Source organism: Camellia sinensis, chromosome 11 (genome assembly GCF_055761805.1).
Source record: "Camellia sinensis isolate YWXY chromosome 11, ASM5576180v1, whole genome shotgun sequence".
Taxonomy (NCBI): Eukaryota; Viridiplantae; Streptophyta; class Magnoliopsida; order Ericales; family Theaceae; genus Camellia; species Camellia sinensis.
The window spans coordinates 32859341-32882486 of NC_138971.1; the positions used below are offsets into that span (position 1 = coordinate 32859341).

Genomic DNA, 23146 nt, shown 5'->3' on the forward strand with positions numbered 1-23146 from the left:
TTTGTAACTAAGAAAGTAAAAGTTTTAAACATCCTTGCCCAACTTTTTAATAGTCAATTTTTTTTAACTTGTTTAATTTATTTTTACTCTATAAACTTTAAATAAAAGTAGCACCAAATAGAGATACTATCAAAATCAGGTGCATGTGAAAGGTTGGAGTGCTGCTATTTGCTCTCACCAAAATTCTTTGGGGCTTTTCCCATATTAAGCCAATTTATTATCTTAATTTCCAAACTAGGCCTAGTTTGGAATTACAAATCACGTTTTCACTATTTGGAGGTGAAAATGTGATGAATAGTGAAAGCGCTATTACAAACCACGCTTTTAACATAATTTTTTTTTTCAAAAAACGTGGTTAGAAAGCACGTTTTTAAGCAAAAAAAAATTTCTACAGAAAACGTGATTTCAAACCACGCTTTTACTGTGCTTATAATTAAATTTTATTTTCTGAAGAAAACGTGGTTCCAAACCATGCTTTTACTGTGCAAAATTATTTCCTTAAGAAAACTTTTAATATATATTAAAATGTGATCAAAGCAAGACTCGAGTTCTTTGTAGCTCAAATGGCAGTCCAATTGTTATGCTTGGCAGAGGCGTGGGTTCAATACACGCCAACTCCTCTTTCTTTTTCTCTTTTTTTTTTTTTTTTTTTTTCACTCTATACTTTATATAGTTATTCTAAAAATTTTTTCTATAAAATACAATTTTTTTCAAAATGTCAACATAATTGTTTAAAAAGTATTCAGTGTATTTGGTTTGAGTTTTTTGGATTTAGTTATTTGAAAATTGAGTTTTTTGATTTTCGTATTTTTTTTGTTTTGAGTGAATATTTTTAAAATTTCAAACATTTTTTTTTTACTTTTTTAGATACACCTTAGTTAGATGTATCTAAAAATTAAAAAAATTGTGAAAAAATATTTTAAAAAATTAATAAACACATAAAAATACAAAACATGTATTGAAAAAATATTTTTGTATTTTTAGTATTTTTTCAGCAAAATGTACTCAAAAAAATATGCACAGTGAAAGCGTCCTCAAAAAATGTACTCAAAAAATATTTTTTCAGCAAAATGTACGCTTTTAAAATGTACTAAAATATTTTAAAAGCGTACATTTTTTTAGTACATTTTGCTGAAAAAATTAATATTTTTTTGAAAAAATACTAAAAATACAAAAATATTTTTTCAGTACATTTTTTGTATTTTTATGTATTTATTAATTTTTTAAAATATTTTTTCACAATTTTTTTACTTTTTAGATACAAATAACTAAGGTGCATCTAAAAAAGTAAAAAAAAAAATGTTTAAAATTTTAAAAATATTCACTAAAAAAAAGTACAACATAATTGATGTTATTTGGTTATTAATTTTTTCAGTACATTTTTTGAGTACATTTTGCTGAAAAAATTAATATTTTGCTGAAAAAATATTAAAAATACAAAAATATTTTTTTCAGTACATTTTTTGTATTTTTATGTATTTATTAATTTTTTTAAATACTTTTTCACAATTTTTTTACTTTTTTGTATCTAAAAAAGTAAAAAAAAAATGTTTAAAATTTTAAAAATATTCACTAAAAACAAAAAAAAATACGAAAATCAAAAAACTTAGTTTTCAAATAACTAAATTCAAAAAACTCAAACCAAATACACTGAATACTTTTTAAACAATTATGTTGACATTTTGAAAAAAATTGAATTTTATAGAAAAAAAATTTAGTTAACCAAACAAATGTTTTACTTTTTTTTGATAAAAAAATTACATAATAAATATATAAAGTATAGAGTGAAAAAAAAAAAAAAAAAGAGTTGGCGTGATTGAACCTGCGCCTCTGCCAAACATAACAATTGCACTATCATTTGAGTTACAAAGAACTCAAGTCTTATTTTGATCACATTTTAATATATATTAAAAGTTTTCTTAAGGAAATAATCCTGCACAGTGAAAGCGTGGTTTGAAATCACGTTTTCTTCAGAAAACAAAATGTAATTATAAGCACTGTAAAAGTGTGGTTTGGAACCATGTTTTCTGTAGAAATTTTTTTTTGCTTAAAAGTGTGCTTTCTAACCACGTTTCTTTTAAAAAAAAATTATATTAAAAACGTGGTTTGTGACCACGCTTTCTTAATTAAAAGCGTGGTTTGTAATAGCGCTTTCACTATTCATCACATTTTTGCCTCCAAACAGTGAAAACGTGATTTGTAATAGCGTTTTAGTCTAGTTTGAGAATTCCGTCCAAACTAGGCCTAATTTGAAAATTAAGATAGTCCCAAATTCTTTGTCGCACCTACCTTCTATAGATTCCCATCTAGGTATTTAATATGTTTTTTTCCTTTGCGTGTCAGTGCTTAGGGTTGGTTTATTTGGTGATTTTTTTTTTCCTCATCGTCTTTTATGATTTTTTTTTTTTAATTTAAAAAGGCTTTAGGCTTCTAAATTTAATTTGAAGAGACGAGCAATAAAATTAAAATTTTCAAAAAAATCCATAAAAATAAAAATAAGGCAAAAATAGTGAACTTTTTTGGCTTTTCAATTTTGTTTTTTTAGAATTTTTCAAAAAAAAAAAAAACTTTTTAGATTCGTCTACACAAGATGGATTGGAAAAGTAAAAATTGACATAATTTTTAAAAAATGTCACTCAAGACTAAAGCATTCGAAAAATATGTGACTTTCTTTGGCGTTCCCAAACACCCATAGCGCAGGGCAAGTTTGATTGGGAATATTGGAGTATAGGATTGAAATTCTCAATTCGCAAGACTCATGGTTGTTTTGGAAATTAATTATTTTAGTTAATTTTTTAATTTTTTATGAAAAGACATGCAAAAAACAAGAGACAAGAGTTAACTTTTTCGAAGTGACTTTTTGGCTATTTTAGCTGGTTTCCAAACTTGCCCCCATATCCCATTAATTGGTTGTAATTTTTGTTATCCTGATTAGATTTTAATGCACATTTTATCTAACAAAATTTATAGATCTTTTAAAATTTTGATTGGGTGTATTGTAGTATAGGGTTGAATTTTTTGAAAAATTTGGTCAAAATCCTCTCATAATAAAATTTTAATGCATCAAGGACAAGTACAAAAAGATTTGCTTGAAAAATCTAGCACATACTACTATTTTCAAAATATCCTTAGTGAGTAATTTAATATTTTAAACTTTAAAATGATATAACTTGTGATCTAAATGTTGGTTTTTAATAAAATTAGTATTTTTAGAATTCTCTCGTTAAAATCTATCAAACTAGATTTAGGTTGACTATGAAATTCTTTAAATAAAAAAAAAATACCTTCAAGTAAACAGTAACATAACTCTATTTAATAGTAACATTTTACTTTGATTAATAATAACATTTTACTTTAATTTATAGTAACATGCTATTGACTACTAGAGTAAAACCTTACTGTCTTTGTAAGCATGGTATCAGTAATAAGAAAAACAGAATATGAACGGAAAGAAGTTCTACAAGTTCCTTCACTACAAGTTCACAAATAAATCAACAACAATTCAATAATAAATTAACAACAATTCATTATACCTGAAGGAAGCTCTATAATCAACAATCAACAAACTCAACAAATTCCGTCTAATCCCACAAAATTTTCAATCAATAGGCCTAATCATTCAACCAAACTTTCCTTAATCACACTAGGTTTCTACACCCAACACTAATTTCATCAAAACCCAACAAGACCCAAATCCAAACCCACTTTCACTGCAATGATTGGCATGAAAGCTTCTTCATCTCAGAACCCGTCTTCTTCTTCGTTTTAGTTTATAAATTTTTGGAATTGAATTCTGATTTCTTAGGGTCTTCATTTTAGTGAGACGAATAATGTCGGGGATTGACTTGTTTCTACTCTCTCACTAATTAGCTTTTAGAAAAATTGAGTTCTTCAGCGCATTTAATTTGTATTTTGCATTACCACCTTGTTTACTTCTTGAGTGTGTTGTATATGTTATGACCCAACCCCAATACCCAGGGGTTGGATGTCACAACTAGTCAATTTCTAAAGTTACTAAGGATTAATTCTGAATTAAAATGAATTAATAACGCTGCGGAGTAAAATAAAAGGTGTACATATAAATATTTATTGTACTTGAAACGTACATCGAAGCTTTTATTTAATTAAAAAGAGTCAGGCAATAATTACAAATAAATAAAAACGAAACACTGTGCTTATTCCAAGCTCTAGTTCTGCTTTATGAGGTAAAAAAAACTCCTCCCTAAGTTTCATTACCTGAATGGGTTTAACAGCTATAAGTACATGGTAGAGTGAAAAATATTATACTGAGAATATAAGTTATAAAAGTCACCATGGATAATTATTTAGGCTAAATAGTAAATAGTTTGGTTCGAATAAATAAATCATTTTAAATAGCAAAAATATCATGCAGAAATCATATAAGTAAAATAATCATAACCATGGTACAAAACATAACAGAGGGTCAATGGATTCATGACAAACAGAGGATTACTAAAATGACTAATCAGATGGCCAATGTTATTTGAGTTCCCAAAAGCATGTGACCTCCATGATAGTACTTATAAAGCACATCAGTAAATATGAAATCCCCAAAATTATAAACATTTTATATCCATGGATTTCCCTTGTAAACTAATAGGGTTCATAAAATAAATAACATAATTGAAATGTTAATATAATTTATAAAGCATGATTTACATAAAAAAAAATTTACATAAAATAATTCATTGTTATTCAAGGTATAATACAACTCACCTAAATAACGACTCTTATTTTATTTTTATTTTTTTTGTTACAGGAAAATTCTCCTCATCTCCCGCAGGTCCAAGGCAGTGCCCCTTACAGAGGTCACTAAGGTGTCCTGCTTTCCGTTCTGAGTCAGAGACTATAACCTGAAAGCTTATCTTGACCTCTCAAGACAAGTTCTACTTAAGTTAGAACTCGTGCAACGAGAGAACTTTGAACCCACACCAAATACCGTAATAACAACAATTTAAAACTAATCTCCTAACCAACGGAGCACTTTCACTATGCTGATTCCTTTCTCCCTTGGTCACTTCAACCTCCAGGAATTCACCTATTTATATAGGTGATTCACTTAACAAGACTTGGGTCAAGTCTCTGAGCACCACTTATTTGCCACCCCTTATTGTTTTCATCCTTACCACAATTCAAAGTTTATCCAAACAAATAGCTAATTATCCTATAATCCAAATTTTAAACTAATTGTATTACCATCCTTCTCTCTCTTTTTCTTTCTTTCTTTTTTTTTTTATTTTTTAAAAAATCATAATGACCCCTAACTTAAATTAAATTATATTTTAAGTATATCCAATATATATTTTTTCTTTAATCATAATTAGTTGATATTAATGCAGAGTTAAAATTAATTAAATATTTGGAGTGTCACAGTATATATTGTTGCGTTCTCTCACACTCTGTGGGATATATACATAGGTGCAAGGTTGTTTAGAAGATAGAGAAAAAATAGTAGTTTGTCCTTCATGGTGGAAACGCTTGTTGCTCAAGGGGTTTAGGAAGTAAAATTTTTGGACTGTCCCTTACACATTAACATGTTGGGCCTAGGGGGTTTTGGCCAAATTTCTCAATTATTAATTCACGGGACTCATATTCTATTATTTGGTTGTAATTTTTGTTATTTCGATTAGATTTCGATTGATATTCTATTCAACAAAATTTACAAATTTTTTAATCTTACAACTAATATATATATATATATAAATATATAAAGTCCAATTAGTACATATTAATGTGTGTTTGAGAGAAAAAATATTGAGTATACACCTAACATTTGGTATGGCGCACAAAACAGTTGTCCCGTGACTTAAACCTATAATTTCAAGGTTATTAAATCAAGATTTCACCATTAAATCAATGATCACCAATAATCCTATAACTAATATACGAAACAATTATATAATTGTAATTATATATTTTCATATCTACTGCAAAATAAAATAGACAAAAAATAATTATTTATCTCACTAATCTAATGGAATAACTAATGTTACACTAATAACATGAATGATTAATCTCTTCACTATTAATTATGCTAATCAAATAGGACCTTATTGAATTGTTGCAACCAATTTCCACTACCTCAACCAAGTTATTGATTGTTGAAATTTTCTTTATTTTTTTATTTATTTTTTCCACTTTGATCTCTGGCAACATTGGGGAGAGGGGCACCAATGGAAGTGAGATGAGATGAGCGGAAGAGTAATGGTAGTTCGGAAGGTGGTGGTGCATAAAGATAGGGAAATGAAGTGTGGAAGCGTGATGGGAGTAAAAATAATTTTGTTATTTCATAACTCTCGTAAACAGAGTTAACTTTTGAGGACATCGGTGGAAGCCGGTGTTATATTTTGTCAAACTAATAGGCCAGCTGCAATTTAAGCAAATGCTTAGGGAAGGTAAATGTAATTTGCTTAAATTTTAGCCGGAGTCAACATTATACAGACTTTTTATTTTTATTTTTATTTTTATTTTTATTATTTACCCTCGCAACCCCCACCTTCTACAAATACATATCAGCCAGTGATCGAAAATAAAAATAAAAAAAATAAAAAATTAACCAATCACAATTCATTCCAAAAAGGGGTCCAACCTTTTCCTTTTGGATGCCACAAAGTCTTTTCTGATTGAACTCCGTCTTCAGAACACAAACTTGAGAGAGATAGCAGAGCACCGAAATGGGGCTATGGAAGCAGTAAACAATTGACTGTTTGCTGATCAAAAAATGTTTGAGTATGCGAGAGAAGAAAGAGAAAGAGAAAGAGAAAGAGAAAGAAAGATAGAGAGATGGAAACAGAGAGAAGGATTCGGAGGGACATGGGTGAAAATTATCGTGTCGTGGAGAAACTGAATAATCTAATGATCAGTAAGGCGTGCAATTTGACCGCAGATCAGATAGATCATATCGACTCCTTTTTCAATCGGCTAAGATTCCTAGCAATCATTCTCAAGGATTTGGAAGAGAAGCTGCAGCACCTGCACCTGCTGCCGCACCTGCAGCTGTACTATGAAGCTGAAAACCTGCCGATGCAAATTTATGATGTGATCTGCAAGACAAGACAACTCATCCATTTTTTTGATGTTCAATTGGCACAAATATCATGGAAGAGATTAAGACGATTGGTGAAAAACTGGTGCAATTTTTTTGATATTTTAATTGGCACAAATATCATGGAAGAGATTAAGACGATCGAGGAGAAAGTGGTGCAGTTTTATGACCAGATAAATCAGATCCAACTCCTACAAGATGATAAAGATTTCAATGATGGAGTCCAGAACAGAACCATGCTAGATGAAGAAATTACAGTGGGCTTTGATGATGAGGCGTTGACTATAAAAGAGCTACTTGCTGGAGGGAAGAAGCAGCTACAAATGATATCAATTGTTGGGATGCCTGGACTCGGTAAGACTACTTTAGCCACAAAACTGTACAATGATCCTTACATCACACACTACTTTCATATTCGTGCATGGACCTATGCTTCTCAATTACCCAGAAAAACAGTTATGTTGTTGGACATTTTAAGTTCTGTTAATGTCGTCTTTACCGATGAATTTAAAAACATGACCAATGAGAACCTAGGCGAAAAGTTGTACAAGCAATTAAAAGGCAAGACATATCTCATTGTCATTGATGATTTATGGGATATTGGTGCCTGGGTCGATCTTAAAATGTATTTCCCCAATGACAACAATGGAAGTAGAGTAATGTTCACTAGTCGGCTCAAAGAGTTGTCTATGCATGCCTCACCTGATTGCCATCCTCATTGTCTGCGTTTTCTCACTGAAGAAGAGAGTTGGGAGTTATTACAACGGAAGGTGTTTCAAAATGAATGTTGCCCTCCAGAACTGATTGGAATTGGGAAGCAAATAACGAAAAAATGTGAAGGGCTTCCACTTGCAATTGTTATAATAGCAGGACTTCTTGCAAAGAACATCAAGACACCATAGTCGTGGAAACAAGTTGCCCAAAGTGTAAGCTCATACATTGTTTGGACACGCTAGCACTAAGTTACAATCACTTGCCTCACCACTTGAAACCATGCTTTCTCTGTTTAGGAGCATTTCCAGAAGACGAAAAAATCCTGGTGCAGAAGTTAATTTGTTTGTGGGTAGCTGAGGGGTTTATACAAAAAATTGGGCAGAGAAGCTTGGAGAAAGTAGCAGAGGATTGCTTAATGGATCTAATTCAGAGAAGTCTGGTAATTGTTGCTCAAAAAAGGTTTGATGGTCGTATTAAAGCATGTTGTATGCATGATTTGTTGCGTGATTTATGCTTGAAGAAAGCCAGCGAAATTAATTTCCTACGGTGGACTCACAAATATAAAGACGCTTCTCCTTCTTCTTCAAGTAATTATGAAACAAATAACCAGCGCCGCCTGGCATCCTTCCTTACTTCGAACTAAGATTTGATCATATTCTCTTTCAGTCTTATTCCCCAACAGTTGGTCATTTATTATCATTGTGCGACAGCAAAAAGAGTTTGGGAACGAAATTAGTCACGACGACGATCTGTTTGGTGATATGTGCTCGTTTATTTGTCGGACCTTCAAACTTCTTAGAGTGTTGGAAATATGCTATTATAATGCCATCTTTCCAAGAGAATTAACACAACTTGTTCATTTGAGGTATTTGGCAATTAATTTGAAATATTCCTGTGAATTACCACCATCAATATCCAATCTCTCAAACCTAGAAACACTTATTATTATTTCTACAAAAATGGAGTGAGGTTATTCTGCCATGCAATGTTTGGAATATTACAAAATTGAGGTATCTTTATGCTAAAGGAGGAGCAAAATATGATGGGTCTTTTTGTTCTGAAGAAGCAGTAACAAATCACAACCATCCCTCTATATTAGAAAACCTACGAACCATCGCAAACGTAAACCCCTGTGGACATGTTCAGGATTTATTGGCAAGAACTCCTTTTCTTACAAAGCTGGGACTTTGTGGACATCTGTTGTCAGATTCAGGGAATTTGATGTTTCTTAATCTAGAATTTTTAAGACGCCTTGAGACTTTGAAGCTACTGAATGAGTTCTCATACCCAACCAATTTCCGAGAGGTCAAGTTTCCTACAAATGTTAAAAGGCTAACCTTGAAATTGTTGGAAATGGTTATAAAATTCTGGATAAAACCAGAATTTTTTCCTAAGTTCGGTCTATTTTTTAGGTGGGCCCCGAGTGTCGATTTACTCGGGTCAAAGTGGTAACGCGTTCTATGCCGCGTTGTGATTCACGTGGTATATTTGGTTGCTCAAAACCATTACCGAGTGAATGGGAAATTGAAGCCAAAGTGTACTCCATGGAAATGGAGTTTTGGTGGAAATTCCTTAAGGTTGTAAATTGGCTTGTCCCACATTGATTTGGTGGGAAGTTTTGAAAGGGTTTATAAGGCTTAGGGTGAGATACTTGGGGTGTGCCCCAAGGGGTACCCAAGTGTTTTAGAGGGAGAGGTTATAGGCAAAATGGGCTAGACCCATTAGACCCAAAAATCACCACACACGCGCGCCGCCGCCGTCCGGTCGGGCGGGCTGGGCTTGGCTTGGCTTGGGCGCTGGTGTGTGCTTCTAATCTTTTTGGGCCAAAAACATTAGAATTCAAATTAAATTGGTTTGGAAAACAGGGCCCTTCCCGTTTTCAAAACAGAAATAAATTGTTTTGGAATTAGTGCACACCCAAACAGGGCCCTTCCCGTCTTACTATCTGTTTGAATTCAAAATCCAACAGGTATGATACCTGTTCAATTCAAAACCAAGAGCCACATACCTGTTTAATTCAAAACGAAGAGCCACCTTCACATCTATAAATAGGACATCCCTCATTTGGATTTTGTAACTCTAATTTTCGTCCTTCATAATTCTGCAAACTTCCTCTTCATTTTGCTGCATTATTTTCCTGTCAGAGAGAGTATAAACACTTAGTGTGTTCGTAAGGCAAACAATTTGTAGTGCTGCTATTGTTTGTGGTAGATCATTTCATCCTGGGAGATAGACGTCCAAATTCTGAAAGCACCGTGGAGAGGACGAATCTGTCTTAAGGACACAGTGTTAAACACTGGACTTGATCAGAAAAATTATTCATATAAATTAACCAAGTAAGTTGTTTAATTTAATTCTGTTTTATTTGTTTATTTAATCAGATTTTAATTTTGTTTTTGTAACAAAATAAAATTTGTGGTTTTATTTATTTATTTTTATTTCGAGTTTGATTTTTGTAATCAAACAAATTCTCTCCTTTTATCTATTTCTTTTATTCTTGTTGTTGTTTTGTACACAACAGAATTTATTCTATTTAAATACTGTGAAGATTGTCCTACAAAATGTACAAAGATAAAGTGGGAGGATATATCAATCCTTGGGATGTTGTTACCCAACCTTGAGCTTCTCAAATTAGAAAATAGTGCTGGTTGGGGATGGCAATGGGCAACAACTGATGTTGGGTTTCCTCGACTCAAATTCTTGAAACTGAAGGACTACAATGTTAAGCAATGGATCACCTGCTCTAGTCACTTTCCAAGCCTTCAACACTTGTTGTTGGACGGGTGTATATCTCTTGAGGAAATACCATCTAGTTTGGGGGATATACTCACTCTGCAGATGATTGAGGTAAACTATTGTCGCTTCACTGTTGTGGAATCTGTCAGGAAAATTAAGGAAGAGCACGAGAGCAACGGAAATTGTTGGCCCAAAGTGCTGATTAGGAAATCTGCGTTGGACCTTCAAGTCAAAGTGTAAAGATACAACTTGTAAAGGTATGTTCTTTTTATATTTATGTTTAATCTTTTCTTTTCTCTGTCATATTTCTTATTTTGGATTTTACCCTACATCAAATAAAAGAAATCTATCTTGTGTATATATAAACTAGCATAAAACTATACCGCCTTAAATAAATAGTTAAAATTTTATCTTAAAAATTAAAGTAATAATTGTAAAATTTTAAAAGAAAAAAATAGTTGAAATTATGTGAATGAGTTGTTTTCATTTAAATTGTACTAAAGTTGTGTTTTAATTGTGTTATTATTAATATTTTATTGTAAGTAGTAACTAATAGATATGTATGTCATTACTTTGAGATCAAAAAAATTGAATGAATTATAAAAATTCCACTTAGCACACAAGATAAATATATATACTTTTATATTAGATTTTCTCGAACGACATAACTACTAAAATTTTAATTTACAATTACATAAAAATTGTTTCTTTCACTTCTTTTTCATTTTTTATTTTTTAATTTAATTGAGCATATAGCATTTTACGTATTTTCATATTTCCTTTTTATTTTTATTTAATTTTTAAATTTTTTGTAAACATTTTTGGTATATGTGATATGTAAGTATTAGATAACAATATCCATGTGGTCAAGTATGGAAAAAAAATTAAGGATCTTGAAAAAGTAAATAAAAAAATTATCAAAAAATAAAGTGTATGGAGTATGTGTGCTAAAATTTAACCACACAACCTATAGTTTGATATTTCTCCTGGAATTCTGGAAGCACAGCCATAGAACACACTGCCTAGATCCATGTCTGCACAATTAGAAGAATAAACTGGGAGGGCACTTCGATGATAAAGTCAACAAACTAATATCTCAAGATATTTTGACAAAGTAACGATAACTCAAATTAACACATAAATTCACGTTCCTCTCACACGTGGGTGTGCCTGCTTTTATATAGAGGTGCCCTCCTTCTCCTAGACTAGGAAGCATGGATACGGATACAAGATATGACTATGATATGATATAGATACGGCAATACAACAAAACCTAGAAAAATATAATACAGGTATGATTAGGATATGTTTGTGAAAAATATATTTTTTTAAATTATTAGTAGTGAGTTACACAAAAGCTAAAGAATGTTGAGAAACCCCAATGTAATTTTATAATGCAAAATACTAACCTTTAAAAATTAGCTATTAATTTAAGCTAGTAGGTTGTTTACCTTTGACTGAAAATGTAAAACTAGTTTGATAATATGTTTCAGGATGAAGATTGTCTTGCTATGGCTTCACTTCCTTGCTCTAAATCAAACAGAAATGGTGTTTTCAAAGGTGCTGTAAGAGAAAATATACCAATTAGAGATCGAGTGTTTGATTGTACCAGAAATTGTTAGTTAATGTGCTTGTATGTAATATAACTGTTTGTGAGTGCTTATCTGTAATATATAACTTCTGTTTGTGAGGAAATTGTTGGAGTATTATTTCATAGCTTGTTTACTATCAAAATATAAAATAGGAGTAGAGTTTGGGACTCCAAATTTACATGGTTTAAGTAGATTTAGGTGTTTGGTATGGCCAGCCACTTCAACTGGGAGGGACAGGGCATTTGAGTTGACAATATATCCTTCATTTTTTATATACTTTGCATACATGATGCATCACTTATTCACCATGCATTAATAGTTTGAGTAGTGATAAATTTTTTGTATAGAATGATGTGGCATAGTATTGTCCCTTCATTTGAAAACGGAATTTTCATCATCATGATCATGATTCACAAATAGTAATGATATACAAATAGAAAAATGAGAGGTATGGTTGAAATTGTTCTATTATCCCAAGAGATCATGCACTATCTGAAAAATCAGAGGTATGGTAAAAATTGTTCTATGGTTGTTAAGCTTGACATGAGCCAGGCCTATGATAGAGTTGAATGGCCATCTGGTGGCGATTACGAGCAAGTCGGGATTTGCAATGCAGTGGATCCGGTTGATTATGTAATTTGTCTCTATTGTATTTCATTCCTTCCTGATTAACGGGGTTCATTATTCCATCTAGGGGGTTGAGACGAGTGAATTTGTTATTGCCGTTTCTCCTTGTGATTTGTATTGAAGGTTTGTCAACTATGTTCAAAGATACTTGGGGTTGTCTTCGCATATGGGTAGGTCCAAGATGGAGCTCTTTAAATTTGTAGTGGATGGGGTTAAACAGAGGAATGCGGGATAGAAAGAGAAATGTTTATCTTTGGCAAGGATGGTGTTACTTGAGTCAGTTGTGTACACTTTTTACCCACACTTTGGAATGTCATGTTATAAACTACCTGATATCATTGTGGGCTTACCTATCTCAATTACAAAAATGTTGTGTAATATACTACCTGATATCATTGTGAGCATATCTAGCTCAATTACGACGAATGCAATGTCGTGCTATAAACTACCTGATATCATTGTGGGCTTACCTATCTCAATTATGAAAATGTTGTGTAATATACTACCTGATATCATTGTGAGCATATCTAGCTCAATTACGACAAATGCAAGGGGCGATTGGATGTTGGACTTGGCAGTTCTCAGCGAAAAGTGAGTATAATGTTGGTTGAGAATGAGGTTATGGTTGCAGCTACGAAGGAAAACAATTTGTTGAGGCTATGGAAAGAGATTCCAGCAATCAAAGTTCCTGCAAAAATTCTGATATTTATGTGGATATGTTGTGTTTGATATCCTACCAGTTTAGACAGATTATGCAGATTCTGTATGGAACAATGAATTCAAGGTGAACGTTTCATTTTTGGTTGTTATTTAGATGGCAAACATTATTTAGTTTTAAAACATGAAAAATATTTTCCATTGAGCTTATTTAAGCTGAAAACACTTTCTACTTGAGAAATAAAAAAACAACAGCTTTGTTGAGAAAATCTTACCAATGCTTCCACAGTACTACCGTCTCACCACCACCACCACCACCACCAATACAACTACTAGCACATTAGTTTCAAAGTCACAATCAAACATAAGAAAACCTAAAAAGACATTTTGACTGAAACCATAGAGGCATAAAACTATATTCTGTAGCCATCCTCTGTGTCAAAAACAGATGTGTGGCTAACAGTACACTGTTTATATGGGCCCAAGTTTACTCCAAAGTTAGGCTCATGGCATAGGTTGGTGCCATGAGCAAATAAATATTTTAATTTCTATATTTCTATTACTAAAAGTACACGACATAGTACAAAAAAAAAAAATCACTTCCACACATAAAAGATCACCTTTTCATCGTTGCATTGGTTGTAAAGTCATATTCTTCTCTAAATTTAAACTTTTATGATTTTGTATATCTTCCATCACACAAATCAAAAATGACGGGAGCAAAATAGAGTGCAACAATGGTGAGAGTGAAAAACAATAGAAGAACAATGTGGGCCTTAGTGTGAATTTTTTTTTTTCAAAAGATGTGCACTGAGAATTTTCGTTCCCAAAGATGTGTACAAAGAAAATTTAGTTTTAAGATTTGTTGTGTATTGATGTCTATAGTGGTCATTTTGTTTAATAGTAAAATTGTAATAAAAATTTGGGCAAATTACATATACCCCTCGAGGTTTAGCTAAATTACAGATACCCCTTGAAGGTTATATTTGCATAACAAATTATGGGACAATTTGTTATGAAAATATAAACCTCAGGGGGCAATTTTTTATGAAAATATAAATCTCAGGAGAGTATCTGTAATTTCTCAAACCTCAGGGGTATCTGTAATTTAGCTAAACCTCGAAGGAGGTATATTTAATTTGTCCTAAAAATTTAATCGTTAAATGTGTGCACAAAGAGTAAATAATATGTGGAAATAGAATTATCTATAATTTATTAAATATGTGTCCTGACCTAATTAGATGTGTAGAAATAAAATTTCCCAAAGAGTAGTGGCAGTTGTGAAAGTGGTGGTGCATAAAGATAGGGAGATGAAGTGTGGAAGGGTGACGGGGGTAAAACCTTGCTTGTTTCTACTTTTCAAAAAATAATTTTCAGAAAATTCTACTTTCTTATTTTTCGTATTTTTTTGTTTTTACTGAATTTTTTTAATATTTTAAGCAATTTTCTTACTTTTTAGACACACCTAACATAAATACACCTAAAAAGTAAAAAAATTGTCAAAAAAATCTTTTAAAAATTCACTAAATACCAAAAATATAAAAAAAATACAATAATTCAGTACATTTTTTGTATTTTTATGTATTTATTAATTTTTTAAAATAATTTTTCACAATTTTTTTACTTTTTAAATACATCTAAGTAAGGTGCATCTAAAAAAGTAAAAAAAATTTTAACATTCAAAAAATATTCACTAAAAACAAAAAAATACGGAAATCAAAAAAGTCAATTTTTAAAAAACTTAATCCAGAAAACTCAAACCAAACACAGTGTAATTTTGTTATTTCATGACTCTCGTTGACGGAGTTAAATTTTGAGGACATCAGCGGAAGCGGGTGTTATATTTTGTCAAAGTAATCGGCCAACTGCAATTTAAGCAAATTGTTAGAGGAGGTAAATGTAATTTGCTTAAATTTTAGCCAGAGTCAACATTTTGGATGCCATTAATTTCTGATTGAAACACAAAACTTGAGAGATAGAGCAGAGCACCGAAATGGGGCTATGGAAGCGGTAAACAATTGAGTGTTTGCTGATCAAAAAAATGTTTGTGTATGCGAGAAAGGAAGCCAGAGAAAGAGAAAGAGAAAGAAAGATTAAGAGATGGAAATACAGAGAGAGATTCGAGAGGGAGATGGGTGAAAATTATTGTGTCTTGGAGAAACTGAATCATCTAATATAGCGATCCCGGTTCTTTCTCCTTTGGGTTGTAGTATCCGGACTTAGTTCCGTGGATTTCGGTTGTTGTTTAGAACTTGTTTCTGTCCTTAAATTCTTTAAGTTTGTGTTATAGAATGTTTTGGACTTGTTCGTTCCAGGTTGGGTGTGATTGGGAGCAGGTGGTTGCTGCCCAGGTTTTTAGTCCTTCGCTCGAGCGAGATGTTTGTCGCTCGAGCGAGCGCGGAGTTTTGTCTCTGGTGGGTCGAGCCAGGACGGCTTCGATCGAGCGAGCGTTGCGTCTGGTTCTGGACCTGAGAGCTGCATTTCTTGGCTCGAGCGAGCTTTCTTCCGCTCGAGCGCACTTCTGAGTTTTTGGCTCGAGCCAGAACTTCTTGGCTCGAGCGAGAGTTTTCTGTGTCTGGTCGCTCGAGCGACCATGTCTTCGCTCGAGCGAGTCTATCGTATTTCAGTAGGCAGCAGCGGGGAAAAGGATGATTTTTCTTCCCCTTTCATTCTTGAAACCCTAGCAGCCGAGAGTCTTTCTCTCTAAACATATTACCTCTCTAGATTTCATCTCTTTTTAGTATGAATCCATCTTAAGTTCTTTGTAAGAAAGATAGAGGGCGGCTTGGGCTTCGTTCTAATCTGAAAAATAGTGGATTTGGAGCACTTGGATTGTGGGTCATCTTCTCCATTGGTGTTTTTCGTTTGAGGTAGGGATTCTCCTTGTTCTTTTTCAATACTTCGTCTATAGATAGTCATGTGGTAATTTTTGTATTGCATGAAAATTGTATCATGTTGGATTTTTGTATAAATTCATGAGGTTGAACTTGGGTTAGTTGTTGGATTTAAATCTATTATCAATAGATGTGTTTTGGGGCTAATTGGGTGTTAATTAGCATGTTGTTGTTGTAAGGAGAGGAAACCCTAATATTTATTTGGTTTTATAACTCAATAGAGGGGTTTTGATCATTGGGTAAATACTTGGGTATTTTGGGTTTTGAATGAAGCCATTGTTGTTGTTGTTGTTGTTGTTGATTGTTGATTGAACCTTTTCATAAATATTGGGAAAAGGGGAGGGAAATCCTATTTTAATGATTATGATTTAATTTGTATAATCAAATTGGAATGGCTTGGAGAGGAATGTAGTAGATTAAAATGAGCTTTGGCTTTATTGTCCTTGGATTTGTTTTTGTGAAAAACAAAAGAAATAAAACCGGTTTTGAAAAATAAAGAGAGTTGGTTTCGTGAAATGGGAAAGGTACTTTGAAAAGAGTATGAATGTTGGATTGTTGTATCTTATACTACCATGTTAGTATTGGTGATGAGTTGATGATCTCATGATATTTGGGTCTGTTAATAGATGTACAATATACATGCATCTAGAGGTTTTGTCCTTGGTCATCGGTGGAGGATGACGTGGTCGTGTTGTATTGTCGTGTATGCACTATACCATTGTTGATTGAACATCTTATGTGATGAAATATTGAGATGCATTATATTCGCATACTTGTTAGGGAGGAGAGAGGGGTTGTACTCCAGTGTGTGTGAGAAGATAGGGGATGTACTCCACACATTTATGTGTTCATATATTTTAACACATGGTTTGTATTTGTATAGTTTATGTACATATGTTATACATGTTGGATATGCCTTGTTGCATGGTTGTTGTTGGCGTTATATGCCGCGCTTATAATCAAAGGTACCGTTACCTTCCAGCTAGCGCCTGGAGAACTGTATGCGCTGAGAATATAAGGTACCACACCCTTCCAGCTGGCGCCTGGTAAACTGGTATGTTGTTGTGAAGATGTATATCTTTGGCTTACTATGCGCATAGCTAGTAGAGCGAAGTTTGTTGTGGATATTTCGTTGTGTTTGGGAATATTGTGGATTGTGTTGATTATGGCTTTGGCAGGCTGAACTGCCTCATTGGTTTATCTTATGTATGTCGGTGAGTTGTTATCTTCGTTATAACAGCGCATGTATAGATTTGATTGTATCGGGAAGAAGCCAAAATGTCATCTTTGTCTTTTGGAAAATGTAAAGGAAAACGGATTTTCTTTAAAGAAATTATGAATTTTGAGAAGGGGTATCTGTGTATGCTTGGAGAATGGAAGAGAGTAGTGGGCTTAGTGAATTTAATTCCTAAGGTATTGTTAATGTTATGAAAGAATGGGAATGGGGATTAATGAAAGGAATAAGGAAAGTTGAATCGCTTATAGCGTTGAATGAAATGGTTGTTTTCAAGAAAGTTTATATATATATATTTTGTATAAACTGTCACATTATTATTCTAGTACGAGAATGAGTGTTCATGATCATAGCTATCTGTAAGTTGTTATTGTTGAAGATCATGTTGAGTTCCCTACTGGACTATATGTTCATCCCACGTTGTTGAATCTTTTTCAGGTATTAAGCAGGTTGAGCTGCAAGAGTTAGTTCTACTTATCAGTTGGCCACGGGGCCTTCCTATATGGGCGGAATGCCATTGTTGTAAAAGGGTTACACCCTTCTTCTTGTACCTTCAGTGTTGTAAGCCCAAGGGCAATTTATTAAGTATGTTCATGTAATGTTTACTGCATACGAATGAGAGTATTGTTAATCACTTCTACGGATTGAATGTATGAGTTATTTCTGCATGTTATCCTTAAAATTGAATCAGGATAATAAATTTGGTAATGACTTCGAGTAATAAAAAGTGGGGCGTGACAACTTGGTATCAGAGCTTCCGGGTTTGAATACCTTGAGCTCGTGGGAAGTGGTTTGTACCACAGTGGGTTTACTACGTGTAGTGAGGACGTTGCATATAGATACCATGAGAATTAGGACTGATGTGTTGCATTTATGTGAGCATGGAATTCAGTCTCCTGGATAGTATTCATAGCCGGTGAACTTGCTTTGAGGTCCTTTTGGAAACACGCCTGATCAACGTGGTTTCTGATAGGAATTCCTTGAGAGTTCCGGGATGAGTGGCTATCTTTGTGGACTTGATTCGATTATGTGTTTACATGTTTAAATGATAATATGTAGTAGAGATGTAAATTTTGAGACTAAGTGTGTCTTGTGACTTAACTGTAGTGAAGTGTGCCTCGGAGAAGGCTATAGTGTTTTACGCTAAGTGTAATTTACTTTGTGCTTTATAGGATGTCTACACGAGGGAGTAGAGGACGGTTGAGTAGTAGGAACGCCGGGAGAGGCACAGCAGTTCCTTTAGTACCTGCCGTTGCAGCATCGGCTGTCGGTGAGGATGTCGCGCGTGAGATTGTGAGAGCAGTGCAAGACGCCCTAACTCGTACTGAGGGCGACAGCGGGCATGCTCTCAAGCTTACTAAGGAGTTCTTTCGCTCCAGTCCACCTGAGTTTGTGGGGGAGGCTAAACCGTTGGAGGCAGAGAGTTGGTTGGAACAGATTACCAAGACTCTTGATATGCTCAGAGTCGACGATGAGGAGTTGAGGGTTTCTTTGGCGACTTTTCAGTTGAAGAGTGATGCGAGTTATTGGTGGAAGAATGCTAAGAATAGTGTGGGTAGCACATGGGTTGCTTTTACCGAGGCCTTTTGGGCCAAGTATTTCCCTCCTTCTGCTCGGGAAAGGTTGAGGGATCAGTTTTTGGAGTTGCGTCAGGATGACACTCCTGTAGCACAGTTTGAGAAGCAGTTTGATAGTCTGTCGAGGTTTGCTCCAGAGTTGGTGACAACAGAGGAGCGTCGTTGTTTTGAGTTCGAAAAGCGGTTGTGTTTTGATATTCGGGAAAAGGTAGCTGGATCTTTGTGGAAGGATTACTATACTTTAGTTGAGGCAGCGGCCCATGTGGAGGCCTTGATTGCTAGTGATGATGGGGTTAAGGAGGAGACCATCTCGGTTAGTCATGTGGTTCCTAAGCGCTCTAGGCTCAGTAAGGGGTGGAGGCGGAAACGTGCTCAGTCGGGAGCTGGTTCCTTTTCTTCGCCTGGGGTTTTAGATCCTTCTGTTGGGATTTCTGGGGAGGTGCAGGTGTCATACCAGCCTCTGAGTAGGGGTTCTGGTGGTTGTTTCGTTTGTGGCCAGCAGGGTCATGGTAGACGTTTTTGCCCTTTGCGTGTGAACTCTGCAAGTGTTTTAAAACCTAGTCAGACTCAGTCGTACCCGTCCAGTCAGGGACGGTATCGGTACCAGAAACGAGCAGGCCAGGCTTCGGGAGCCTCGCGAGGGACGACTTATTAGTTAGTCCTTTGGTAATACCCTGGAGGGGGACTTTGTATTGTTGGCCGGTGGTGTATCATGGTTTTTGATTTTGTTGTTGACCGGTGTACTGTTGGATGCTGAGGCATCATGATTATGTATCGCATTTATATGCATAGTATTGTTTGTTTAATCCTCATGTATTGGGAGTATGTTTGGAATTTCGAACTCTCTATTTTTATATAATGAGAAGTTGTTAATGGGGTCAGTGATCCTGATGTTGTTGCTTGCTTGGTACCTATATGTGCCTCGTGTTTTGGGCTTAGTTAAGAGGTCCATGGTGACCCCATTGGTTGTATAGGGGCGGTGTTTGTAGTGTGACTGGTTATCAATTGTGGGGAACCCGTGTGTGGGGTTAGTGGCACTTCAGTGGGTGGATTACTGAGTGTGGAATTTACTGAGTTGATTAGTCAACTTGCTGGTATCGGGTTTTGGGTTGACATCGGTCACCTTGAGGTGAGTCTCGCTTGTTGTAGACTTCGTGTGTTGATTAAGAAAAACTGAAACTAATCATCCGGTTGTGTCATTGAAAATGATGGCTATAATAATACAGCAAATTTGTGTATTGAGTGATCATTGTGAAATGATTGGATTTTTTTTATACATTATGTATGTATATTGATTGGGAGAAGATAGGGGATGGACTCCGATGATACAGCACCAAAATGTGTATCTGTTGAAAGATTGATATAGCTAGTATGCTTATCATTTGTGAAGTGAAAAATATTTTATATGAGTTATTATCTCATTTAATTGTTTGGCCAGGTGCTGAGCCAGATGTGTATTATTAAATTGGTTAAGTAAAAGGGAGGTGGAATAAAATTGCAAAACTATGAATTTCTTATGCCTTATGTGTTGTCAGTACTGTTATGGTTTCTATTAACTATCATTATAGAAATGTTATGCTTTGTGTTGGTTCTGGTATCACTGTATGAGTGATGGTTGTTGCTAGTAGTGTGTTGAAAAAAAAAAAAAAAAAAAAAAAAAAAAAAAAAACAACAAAAAATTTTTTTCCTAGTGTTTGGGCCACCTAAGGGTGTTGTTGAGAAATTGAATTAATTCAAGGGTTTTGGGGAATTCCAAATGAAATTTTTGGCAAATATATTGTGGATGGTTACGTGTTTGGATAACACCGTATTTGTGAAAAATATTTACAAAACTGTTGAGTTTCGCATTAAGAGCTTTTATATATGTCTTAAGTTGGGAAACATTGAAAATGTCTTGGTTTATTGAAAGTATGTTTGGAACTTGCCTCATAAGGAAATTGAATGTGACACTATATGTGTTGAATGTATTGTTGGAAAGATAATGCGTAATGTTAATGCATGTTGAATGTACATATGTTGTTTACATATTGTGAAATTGTCTCTTGTTAAAGGGATGGGATGACCGGAATGGGTCGAATTGTTGAATGTTAAAGTGTAATATTGTTTAAAAATGAGGGAAAATGAAGGATTTATTTTGGAATGTCAACATTGAGAATTTGACTATCTTTGAGAATTGTCTCTTGAGCAAGAAAATGTTTTCCCCTATATTGGATTTGCCTTGATTACCCATTTATTTGAAATCTTGGTTGTTGTGTGGTGACTTAGCTTGAGTGCTAGTAGCTTGAGTGCTAGTCAGATGTGAGTAAACTGTTTCAGAAGGGTTGCTTTTGTTGTGGCTTTTATGCCTTCGGTATTGTCGTTGGGAACGTATTCCCTTAATGAGTCTCTCCCTTGGTAAGAGTGGCTTGATGGTGTGTGGTGAGCACGGTTTTATTCCTAGTATTGGGGGGGATGTTGGTGTTGTGTGATCAGTTGGCCATGTGTTTTGGCGCATCCTTAATTTCGGGGACGAAATTCTTTAAGGGGGGGAGGTTATAGCGATCCCGGTTCTTTCTCCTTTGGGTTGTAGTATCCGGACTTAGTTCCGTGGATTTCGGTTGTTGTTTAGAACTTGTTTCTGTCCTTAAATTCTTTAAGTTTGTGTTATAGAATGTTTTGGACTTGTTCGTTCCAGGTTGGGTGTGATTGGGAGCAGGTGGTTGCTGCCCAGGTTTTTAGTCCTTCGCTCGAGCGAGATGTTTGTCGCTCGAGCGAGCGCGGAGTTTTGTCTCTGGTGGGTCGAGCCAGGACGGCTTCGATCGAGCGAGCGTTGCGTCTGGTTCTGGACCTGAGAGCTGCATTTCTTGGCTCGAGCGAGCTTTCTTCCGCTCGAGCGCACTTCTGAGTTTTTGGCTCGAGCCAGAACTTCTTGGCTCGAGCGAGAGTTTTCTGTGTCTGGTCGCTCGAGCGACCATGTCTTCGCTCGAGCGAGTCTATCGTATTTCAGTAGGCAGCAGCGGGGAAAAGGATGATTTTTCTTCCCCTTTCATTCTTGAAACCCTAGCAGCCGAGAGTCTTTCTCTCTAAACATATTACCTCTCTAGATTTCATCTCTTTTTAGTATGAATCCATCTTAAGTTCTTTGTAAGAAAGATAGAGGGCGGCTTGGGCTTCGTTCTAATCTGAAAAATAGTGGATTTGGAGCACTTGGATTGTGGGTCATCTTCTCCATTGGTGTTTTTCGTTTGAGGTAGGGATTCTCCTTGTTCTTTTTCAATACTTCGTCTATAGATAGTCATGTGGTAATTTTTGTATTGCATGAAAATTGTATCATGTTGGATTTTTGTATAAATTCATGAGGTTGAACTTGGGTTAGTTGTTGGATTTAAATCTATTATCAATAGATGTGTTTTGGGGCTAATTGGGTGTTAATTAGCATGTTGTTGTTGTAAGGAGAGGAAACCCTAATATTTATTTGGTTTTATAACTCAATAGAGGGGTTTTGATCATTGGGTAAATACTTGGGTATTTTGGGTTTTGAATGAAGCCATTGTTGTTGTTGTTGTTGTTGTTGATTGTTGATTGAACCTTTTCATAAATATTGGGAAAAGGGGAGGGAAATCCTATTTTAATGATTATGATTTAATTTGTATAATCAAATTGGAATGGCTTGGAGAGGAATGTAGTAGATTAAAATGAGCTTTGGCTTTATTGTCCTTGGATTTGTTTTTGTGAAAAACAAAAGAAATAAAACCGGTTTTGAAAAATAAAGAGAGTTGGTTTCGTGAAATGGGAAAGGTACTTTGAAAAGAGTATGAATGTTGGATTGTTGTATCTTATACTACCATGTTAGTATTGGTGATGAGTTGATGATCTCATGATATTTGGGTCTGTTAATAGATGTACAATATACATGCATCTAGAGGTTTTGTCCTTGGTCATCGGTGGAGGATGACGTGGTCGTGTTGTATTGTCGTGTATGCACTATACCATTGTTGATTGAACATCTTATGTGATGAAATATTGAGATGCATTATATTCGCATACTTGTTAGGGAGGAGAGAGGGGTT

The 23146-nt window shown here is 34.4% G+C and overlaps 1 protein-coding gene and 2 long non-coding RNA genes across 10 annotated transcripts in view; 2 read left to right on the forward strand and 1 right to left on the reverse strand.

Moving 5' to 3' along the window:
* The window catches only part of LOC145801898 (uncharacterized), a 598157-nt gene that overhangs the window by 532404 nt on the left and 42607 nt on the right, over positions 1 to 23146 (reverse strand). The gene's annotated exons all lie outside the window — the stretch shown is intronic.
* The window catches only part of LOC145801900 (uncharacterized), a 117016-nt gene that overhangs the window by 70086 nt on the left and 23784 nt on the right, over positions 1 to 23146 (forward strand). The gene's annotated exons all lie outside the window — the stretch shown is intronic.
* Positions 10345 to 12282, forward strand: LOC114269778 (uncharacterized). Its single transcript, XR_014345202.1, has 2 exons — positions 10345 to 10773; positions 12010 to 12282. It is a non-coding gene; the product is annotated as an uncharacterized LOC114269778 (long non-coding RNA).